The following is a 10573-nucleotide window of genomic DNA, read 5'->3' as shown; positions in this document are numbered from 1 at the left end:
TTAACCAGAATCTGGGAATTTATATTGACCGGGTATTGGCACCGTTTGTCACGGCTCTCCCCTCCCATGTCAGAGATACCACTGATCTCCTCAAGCGTATTGAGGGGCTGACATTGGAGGAGACATGTCTCTTGTCCAGTATTGACGTTGAGGCCCTCTATTCATCTATACCACACAATTTGGGTCTCAACGCAGTTGAACACTTTCTCCGATCACGGGGTTGTCAGTATCGCGCCCACAGCCAATTTGTCCTGCGTCTACTTGAGTTTACGCTCACACGTAATTTTTTCACCTTCGATGGGAGGACCTACCACCAGCTCAGGGGTACAGCGATGGGGAGCCCTTGTGCCCCATCGTATGCTAACCTATTCCTGGGCTGGTGGGAGGAGACCATCGTATTTAAGGAGGATGAAGCTCTGGACACCTACGAGATTGGTCTGTGGGCGCGATACATCGACGACATTTTCATTCTTTGGAATGGTGATCGGGGGACTTTTGAAGCCTTTGTCCAGCATCTCAATCGTAACAATATTGGTATGTGCTTCACTAGTGAGTCCCACCCCACCACTCTACCATTCCTTGATATAAAAATCTCTAAGAACGGGAGGGGGGAGCTAGACACCTCTATTTACAGGAAGGCCACCTCTACGAATTCCCTCCTGAGATGGGAGAGCAACCACCCTCTCCCACTCAGGACAGGAATTCCTAGAGGCCAATACCTGCGTCTTAGACGAAATTGCTCTGATAAACGTGATTTTGTCATTCAAGCAGCGGATATGAGGAGTAGATTCTTGTCCAGGGGATACCCTGACCATGTTTTGAGATCGGCATATCAGACAGCCCTGTCCCGACCAAGAGGCCCATTGCTCACTCCTAATCAAACCTCTGTTCCACCAACTAGGGTCATGAGAATGATTGCCAATTTCGATAGGGGGTCCAAACAAGTGAGACAGATTTTAGGACGCCATTGGCAAATTCTCAAAATGGATCCTGACCTACAAGACGTCCTGGGTGACCAACCACAAATCACTTACCGTAGAGGATCGAACATACGCGATAAGTTAGTACATAGTCACTACGCACCGGGTCGCACCAACACCACCTGGTTGCGATCTAGGAGTGTGGGATGCTATAGATGTGGAAACTGTATTGCATGCAAACGTATAGACGTCACCAAGACGTTTGTGAGCAATGTCACCAACAAAACATATTCAATCCCACATTTCATTAATTGCAAATCTAGAGGGGTCATCTATCGGATCCGGTGTGAATGTGGGATTGAATATGTTGGTAAAACAATACGTGAATTCAGGAGGCGGATAGGGGAGCATTTGGGGGATATCTCTCATAAACGAGATACCCCAATCTCGAAACATGTACATACTGTACACAATGGTAAAGCCTCCTTGAAATTTTTGGGTTTTGACCTGGTCAAACCGCCTGTGAGAGGGGGCAATTGGGACAGGTGCCTGCTGCAACAGGAATCTCGATGGATTTTCCAACTCAAAACATCTGCACCCTTAGGCCTAAATGAAAGGCTGGATTTTGGGTGCTTTATATAAATGTGTGGAATATTCTTCCAACAATAGTGATTATTCCCACAGTGGTGATGGCAATCTATATTCTCCTCCACTGGAGTCTGTGCCTACATCATTGATGGCATTTTCTCCCCTTGGATAATATGCTAATATATGAGACGTTTTTCCACTCCAAAACTACTTATAAAATGCTTTGTTTCGTGTCCAGTTCTCTGTGTTGTATTCATGTCACTGGTATTGTGCAAGAAATATCGGTCTTACTTTGTTGCGACTTTATATCGCAGCGCTGTCACGGACGCCTCCATCAGGGGACGTACTGTGAGGTTACTTCCTGTTGACATACTCTCCTAGGTAACCGCCATCCCGTTCCGCCTCCGGATCTGATTGGCCGCCGTAATCATGTGGCATAGGCAGCGGCGTGTTGTGCGTCGTGGCGCATGCGCGTGACGTCACACGCCGACGCAGGTGCTGACAGGGCGGTCTCACAAGAAGAGGCGCGCTGGGGATGTATTTAAATCCCACTAAGGTATGTGTCAGGGTGGCTGGTATAGGTTGAGGAACCCCCTTAATGATAGGGACACCACCGTACTGAGGACCACCATATCCTCGCACACTAAGAAGCGGAGAAGCATCTATTCCTCTGCAGCATGGCGATCCAGCACCACGGATGCCTGCCCCTAGACTTTGACCTCTATCAATATTGTGTTAGTCTAGTATTTCATATAACCGCATAACCGCAGTGTATACTCACCTGTTACCTGTGGTCATAGCCCGGTTTTTTGCTTTTTTGTCTCTACATGTTCTAAATCCCCCTGAGGAGTCGACACGACAGAAACGTGCCACGTCGGGAGGCTTGTAGTCACTACAGTATCTATTTTTTGTTTTGCTTTGTATTATAGGGTTCAGGTCCGAACTAGGGACAGGCATCCGGACGGGGTCGCCCTTCTTAGGGCGAGTGCTCTGTATAGACAGGTAGCATGAAAATAGGCCCCCACTCCTACCAAGAATATAGGGTGTTATAGGGCACAGAACTGATATTTTCATGACTACATCTCCTGTCTACACTCCCCTCCATCAGGCCTGGTCCATTGCTGCGCTGATCCTTGTTACCTGGTGGGTAAGGTAAGACTGCTTGCGTCCATAGTGGCGCAGCAGTAACATTTATTCTTGTTCAACCAGAAGTGGGGTACCTACCATTGAACCTCAATACATTGTCGTTTGTGTGTGTTAGCTGGGTAACACTTTAGTGCACTCACAGGTGCATTAGTGTAAACGAGTACCTTTTCTTTTCTGCCAGCAGTGGGGTCGACACCATAGAACCCCTTGATTACATGTTTTGTTTTGTGATACATCCTTAGGTGTATATTTTAATGTATATCGTATAAAAGCTAATTTTTAAATAAGGATATTTCCCCACAATTCTTATATTGTGGGCCACTCAGAGCTTTGTTAACCTTGAAATATCAGTGGGACTGTTTCCACCAATAGTCTCAATCAGATATTAATCTTCCCATCTACTAGTGAACACAGAATCCGTTGTTTCCAAGGTAGGAAAAACCTGGATCCGCAGACCCCTGGGGATAATATTTTTACTCAAATAGCTTTCCAAAGCGCCTTGTTCCACCAAAGCTTAATACTTTTTTAAAAAAGATCCCTAATTTTAAGCTTCAAGTCTTTTACATTAAGTGTTTCCGAGTCAGCAGTAGTGCCTTCACAGAATATGGAACCCAATTTGGATATCTGCGCAACATTGCGATTTTTGTAGTCCATAAATCCTGAGAGTTTGATTAGACCGACCAATCAGAGAACTCCAACAAAGTGCATACAATACACTGGGGTCTAGCGTAAATAACTAAGACCAAAAGAACCAAACCAATAACCCCCAAAAAGATGAGGAAACCACTCATATAAAATATATGTAGCTTTATTAATACATGAAATAAAGGTTATACAATAACATAAGGCACATGGTCATCGGAGTATTACCCTAAACCAGCCTGTGCTCTTCAACAGCAGGCACAATGACAGTGTAGAAGTAGTGCACAGTCTGCCTGCTGCTGGAGAGTGATGGATGTTCTTCATTCATCAAGAGGGCCCGCACTACTGGATAGGGGAATTGAATGGGCTGTACTACTGAATGGGGCACTACGGGAGCATTTTACTGTGTAGCGACACTAAGAAGACAATTTACTCTTTGGGTGCACTAAATTAGCATAACTACTGTGTTGGGGCACTAAGGGGGAATACCAACTGTGTGAGGCACTAGAAGGGCATGACTACTGTGTGGTGGCACTAAGGGGCACAACTAATGTGTGGGGGCACCAAGGGACCCTAACTACTGTGTGGCGGCCAGTGTTCCCTCTAAGCTGCGCGGGTGGGCGGCCGCGCAGCAATTATTGTGGCCCCGCTCACAATTTTATAATGCCCGCTCACTCAGCCTACAGCGCGTTTGCTAACGCTGCTGGCAAAATGCCAGCACTTGTCGTCACTCGTCAGACTCATCTGGTGACGGCGCCGACGTAGTCTTGTGCGGCTCAACACAGCGGGGAGCTGGCGCCGCCTACCAGCTACCACGTATTGCCGCGCTATTTCTGCCTCCTCCTTCTTTTTGCAGGAAGAGGAGGACCGAGCAGCAGCAGCAGGCAGTAAGGTGCGGTAGTGTCGGCGGCGCCGCCATCTTAGAGCCAGGCCAGAGCCTGAGGTACACACTAGAGTGAGTCAGTTTCTCTTATAGGCTACCTACAATTGTGGATAGAGAATAAGTTGTTTTAATGAGACAACATCTCCCTGGTAACTTAGGACAATAAAAGGGTTAATGTTAACAACCCTGGTGGAGGGCTGTGGAAAGGTTAATGCTGCATTCCTGGGGTCCAGTGGTTACTTACCTCTCCAAACTATGGCATTGCCTGGGCTTTAATTATCTGTTTCCTCCTTGCACTGATCAGCTGCTGCTCAGTTCTCAGTATTATTGGACTGAGCAAATCAAGAGCACTGTGCCCGATCAGGGGGTTAGTGTGGTGATGGGGGCTGTGGGCAGGGGACAATAGTGGCACTAGTAGACTACTAGTGCCACTATTGACCCCCACTGTTCTCCACTTCTTGTCACGAGTTAACACTCTAGAAATACCAGGAGAGACCAGTTCAGCAACCAATCCTATAGGTGAGAGTGAGTGAAGTGAATGAGTCTCTCTGGCCTAGCCTGATCGTGATAAGAGATAGCCAGGGAGGCTAAAGTGAGTCTCTCTGGAACAGTTTTGCATTCCCTTCAGGTTTTGCATTGGCAATGTTGCTTGTCTCACAGACAGTCTAAGCCAAGGAAAATGGTGGAAAAAAGTAACTATATATATATATATATATATATATATATATATATAGCATCAAAGGATGAGGCAGCACTCCAAATGGGGTGAAAAAATGGTGGATCTTTTATTCCCCTTGCAACGTTTCAACCGCTCAATGCGGTCTTTCTCAAGCAATGCTTGAGAAAGACTGCATTGAGCGGTTGAAACATTGCAAGGGGAATAAAAGATCCACCATTTTTTCACCTCATTTGGAGTGCTGCCTCATCCTTTGATGCTATACTTACGATAGTCGTGTGAGCCTGCGGCTGTGAGGATTTCTTGCACCCACTTCATTGGTCTTGTGCTGCTGTGGCCCTTTTTTTGCTTTTTTTTGCTTTATATATATATATATATATATATATATATATGTACCAGGAGATACCCAGGTTATAACAGCATGTTCCATATCACTGTATACAAGAAGATGTATAACTTATACCACTACCAGCTGTACATATATAATTATATACAGGAGATGCCCAGGTTATACCAGCGTGCTCCATATCACTAATACTATATACAAGAAGAAGTATATGTTAGGCGTCCTAGCCAGTGTCAGGTTAGCACTTAGCAAGGTCTTTCTTCACTCCGCAGGAGACATTTTGTGTGCGGTTCTGTCTCCACCGTCCATCCACTCCACTGTCCGTCCACTAGTCGTTCTCCACTTCCGTTCCCACCAAGGCAGCAAGCCAGACAGAAGAGCCTGGGGCAGAGGAAAGACAGAGTGCTGCTGCTGGGCCGACAACAAAAAAATAAAGAGAGAGAGAGGAGGGTGTCAAGAATGTGTAAGTTAAATGAAGGGGCCAGGGACTGGGAGGCAAAGGTATTGGTGTGCTAAATGTGGCCCAACAGCACTGGGTAAGGTCGTCACTGCTGGTCAGTCAGGTGGCCTAACCACAGTGTTGGGTTAGCACTTAGCAAGGTCTTTCTTCACTCCGCAGGAGACATTTTGTGTGCGGTTCTGTCTCCACTGTCCATCCACTCCACTGTCCGTTCCCACCAAGGCAGCAAGCCAGACAGAAGAGCCTGGGGCAGAGGAAAGACAGTGCTACAAAGGTAAGTTCTGTTGGGTCACTTCAAGTGAATGTACTTGTGAATATTTTTGAAATGTTGTGATAGTGTGCTTCTCATGACCTGATAGATGTATTCTTACATTCTCTTTTTTTAAAGTCTCTTAAAGTCCTTCCAAAATAGTGCTTTCTGCATGAACATCAAATTGAATATATCACAGTACAAGTGCAGGTAAGTGTGGATCTTCTATTCAAATCATATTCATTGTTGTGGTATGGAGTGACAGTGGAATTAGGAAAATAGCATATTAGGAAGGAGAGGAGTAAACGCCAAAATGTTTTGTTTTTTTCTGTGTATATTGCTCTATAGACTGGAACAGTTCTAGTCTGTAACTGAGCAAAAAATCGAATATTCCAAATCACATTACCTCTAAGGAAATTGTATTTATTTTTATTCAGACCAAGGTCCACTGGATTATATTCTGTACGGATTAAAGTACAGCGAAGCCAGATGTCCTACCTACGATTCTACGAACCTTGAATTTCCCAATTCATATATCCAGGATGTACCACATCACATGCATGCTAGATTGACCGCTAAGCGCTGCCCACCAGGAGCCTGGTAAGAAGCACATGTGCCATCACTGTAGGACTGCCTAATGCACTACATCATATCACACACTGGCTAGATTTACAATAGATTGCACATTGAGCAACTAAGTAAATATACCGTCAACATTGTAGTAGAGAGGGAGCTTGTTGCTACAGAGCTGCTCTCACTGAAGAAAAACTGGCTTTGATGATGAATTCCACCCTTTGAGAGATGCTTTCCTACTCATAGGAATAGGATCCTACCCTTGGTCCTAACCTAACTCCTAAATATACATCTCCAAATTCTAGAACAGATATACAGAACGATACTTAATATTTCATATTTATACAATTTTTCTCTCTCTCTCTCTCCCCCCCTCCCCCCGGGCCGGCCTTCCAGATAGATATTTGGTGAATTTGATGCAGATTGAAATTCCACACTGCAGACAAAAAATGGCAAAACGATCTTTAGTTAATACACCCCCTCTATCTAGGGCTTCAAGTTCTACTGCAAAAAAGTCCAGCAGTCATTTTAAAAAAGAATGGCTATGTGAGATCATAGAAACTGAAATGCCAAACTCTGCTATAAAACAGAAGGTGAAATTAGGTGACGTTTTCACATTTCAGGACAGCCAAAATGCTGTTATTTGCAATATCTGCGTGAAAGCAGGAATAAATGGTGACTTTACTACAGGAAAACGGTGGGAGGACAGTTGGAAGCTCGATTACTTGAAGAGACATATAAAACAGAAAATCCACGTTGAGACAGTTGCAAAAATTAGACGACAGAATTCAGGAGGTTTATTACAGATGTTGGCTCAAACTGCAGAGGAAAGACAAAATAATGCAGAAATAGCACTTCGCAAAGCTGTTGGTCGCGACCAAATAAAATTATTGATTGATAATGTTTTATTGGCTATTAATATGAATGCATCCATGCATTCTGTCCAAGACATACATGATCACATGGCAAAGTATCTAGCAATTCCACAGTCTTGGCGTGGGAAAAAACTATACATTTGAATTTGTAGAATGTATTAATGAGACAGTTCAAGCTGAAATGATGGCTGAATTACGAAGTGCCGCTTTTCATACACTTGTAGTTGATGAGAGCACCGATATATATCAGTAAGCAAAATGCTTATTTTATATGCAAAATTCCGTCCTTTTAACACTGATGTTTACAAGACAATTTTTGCAGGCATTACAAAATTAACCAGCTGTGATAGCAGTTCAGTGACAGATGCCATTAAGCAGTTTTATTCTGATAATCACTTGGATTTGCAGAAAATGGTGATGTTCACATCTGATGGAGCCTCTGTTATGCTTGGAAAGCAAAATGGTGTTGCTGCTCGTCTTCGTAATGACATACCTCATTTGCTTGAACTACATTGTGTAGCTCATCGAGAGGATTTGGGAATTGAGGATGCATGTAAGAAAGTTTCACTTATGGGCGACATTGAGATGTTTCTTAGAACAGTTTATACTATGTTTAGTAGGTCATCTGTCAAGAAAGCAGAGTTTAAAGAACTCTCAGACGTTCTGGAATGTGAGACGCTCTCTTTTAAGGCATTAAATGAAGTTCGTTGGTTATCTAGACACATGGCTTTACGGGCAGTAAGGAGAAATCTGGATGTGTTACTTGCGTATTGCAACAAACAAGTAAAAAAAAACAACGATCCAATTGCTAAATACTGTCAGAAAAAAATGTTGGACCCACAGTTTTCTGCTGCTCTGCATGTTTTTTCCGACGTTGTCGGCCAGCTGGCAGAGTTAAGTAAGATTTTACAAAAAAACAATCTTACTACTCTCGATGCATACCAATATGTTAGGGCTAAAATAAGTAAGCTACGTTCACAGTTCCTTGGTGAGACAGTACATTGGAGTGAGCAAGTGTGTAAAATAATGGAAGATAATGAAAACGAAGTCAATATGGCTCCGATTATTAGGTTTGTGGAGAGCTTATGTCTACATTTGGAATGTCGTTTTCCAGAAAATGAGCTGATGGAGTGGAGAATTTTCGATATGTCTACATTCAGTGGTACGTTACATTATCAACAAGGTTGTCAGGAAATAGCAACACTTGTTTCAAGATACTCTGGAGATTGTTTGCCATACAAAGATGATGACCAAGATATACTGAATACAGTAACAGAACAATACCAGGATTTAAGATTTGTTATAGCCGAGAAAACAAAATGTGGCTTGATGCAGTCCTTTCAGGATCTTGTGCAATTTGTGTTAAAAGAGGAGCAATTTAAAGCTGTTGCATCCCTAGCAGATATCTGTGGAACTTTCCTTGCCTCCAGTTGTGACTGTGAACGTGGTTTCAGTCTAATAAATATGATCAAGACAAAAAGTCGCAATCGTTTGGAAGTGCCACACTTGGAAATGCTCATGAGGATCAAATTCTTCCTGAATTCTGGACAAAGGATTGACCTAGACAAAGTCTATTCCAAATGGGTCACATCAAAAGATAGACGTTGCAAAGTTTGAACAGTTGAAGTTTGTTGCTTCACATGTTTTGGTAAGTACAGTAAGTTTTACTGTATTATTTGACTCCACTAGTTGATTTCTATCACATATGTACCTCTTGTCTTCCACTAGGTTTACTTATCCAAGGTTAAAAGGAAGAAGATGTTGCTAGGATTGGCATAGTTCCACATTTCATGCTTTATCTTGGTTGTTTGGTGTTGCCTACACTTTCCAAAGGAAATTGACAGATGACTGAAGTTTAATGACCTGAAAGAAATAATACAAGATGGGTGCTTCATGTGGAAAGGTAAGTAGATTGAGAGGCTATAGCTCCTTGATGTTTGGCTGGCTGGTTTTGTCTGTACTAGTAGTGGATTTCTATCACATATGTACCTCTTGTCTTCCACTAGGTTTACTTATCCAAGGTTAAAAGGAAGAAGACGTTGCTAGGATTGACTTAGTTCCACATTTCATGCTTTATCTTGGTTGTTTGGTGTTGCCTACACTTTCCAAAGGAAATTGACAGATGACTGAAGTTTAATGACCTGAAAGAAATAATACAAGATGGGTGCTTCATGTGGAAAGGTAAGTAGATTGAGAGGCTATAGCTCCTTGATGTTTGGCTGGCTGGTTTTGTCTGTACTAGTAGTGGATTTCTATCACATATGTACCTCTTGTCTTCCACTAGGTTTACTTATCCAAGGTTAAAAGGAAGAAGACGTTGCTAGGATTGGCTTAGTTCCAAAATTCATGCTTTATCTTGGTTGTTTGGTGTTGCCTACACTTTCCAAAGGAAATTGACAGATGAGATGACTGAAGTTTAAAGGGGTTGTCCAGGTTCAGAGCTGAACCTGGACATCCCTCTATTTTCACCCCGGCAGCCCCCCTGACATGAGCATCGGAGCAGTTCATGCTCCGATGCTCTCCTTTGCCCTGCGCTAAATCGCGCAGGGCAAAGGCATATTTCTGAGTTCCGGTGACATATCGGGCTCTCTATGGGGCTGACAGGCAGCCCGGTGACGTCACCGGCACTGATGGGCGGGATTTGGCTCTGCCCTAGCCAGTAAAACGGCTAGGGCAGAGCTAAAGCCCGCCCCTCAGAGCCGGTTACGTCACCGAACACACTGCTGGGCGGAAGTTACCGCCCGGCAGTGTGTTATTGAAAACACAAGAGCCTGTGCCCTGCGCGATCTAGCGCAGGGCACGGGAGCGCATCGGAGCATGAGATGCTCCGATGCTAGGCTCAGGGGGGCTGCCGGGGTGAAAATAAGGGTATGTCCGGGTTCAGCTCTGAACCCGGACAACCCCTTTAATGACCTGAAAGAAATAATACAAGATGGGTGCTTCATGTGGAAAGGTAAGTAGATTGAGAGGCTATAGCTTCTTGATGTTTGGCTGGCTGGTTTTGTCTGTACTAGTAGTGGATTTCTATCACATATGTACCTCTTGTCTTCCACTAGGTTTACTTATCCAAGGTTAAAAGGAAGAAGACGTTGCTAGGATTGGCTTAGTTCCACATTTCATGCTTTATCTTGGTTGTTTGGTGTTGCCTACACTTTCCAAAGGAAATTGACAGATCAGATGACTGAAGTTTAATGACCTGAAAGAAATAATACAA

General features: G+C 43.8%; 1 long non-coding RNA gene across 1 annotated transcript; it reads left to right on the top strand.

Moving 5' to 3' along the window:
* The first annotated feature begins 9123 nt into the window (after positions 1–9123).
* On the top strand, positions 9124–9771 carry LOC122926596. The gene is made up of 3 exons (XR_006387688.1): positions 9124–9262; positions 9366–9540; positions 9644–9771. It is a non-coding gene; the product is annotated as an uncharacterized LOC122926596 (long non-coding RNA).
* Positions 9772–10573: the final 802 nt, after the last annotated feature.

Source organism: Bufo gargarizans, chromosome 2, assembly GCF_014858855.1.
Source record: "Bufo gargarizans isolate SCDJY-AF-19 chromosome 2, ASM1485885v1, whole genome shotgun sequence".
Taxonomy (NCBI): Eukaryota; Metazoa; Chordata; class Amphibia; order Anura; family Bufonidae; genus Bufo; species Bufo gargarizans.
The sequence above is the reverse complement of the archived record's forward strand: the minus strand, read 5'-3'. Positions and strand labels throughout refer to the sequence as shown.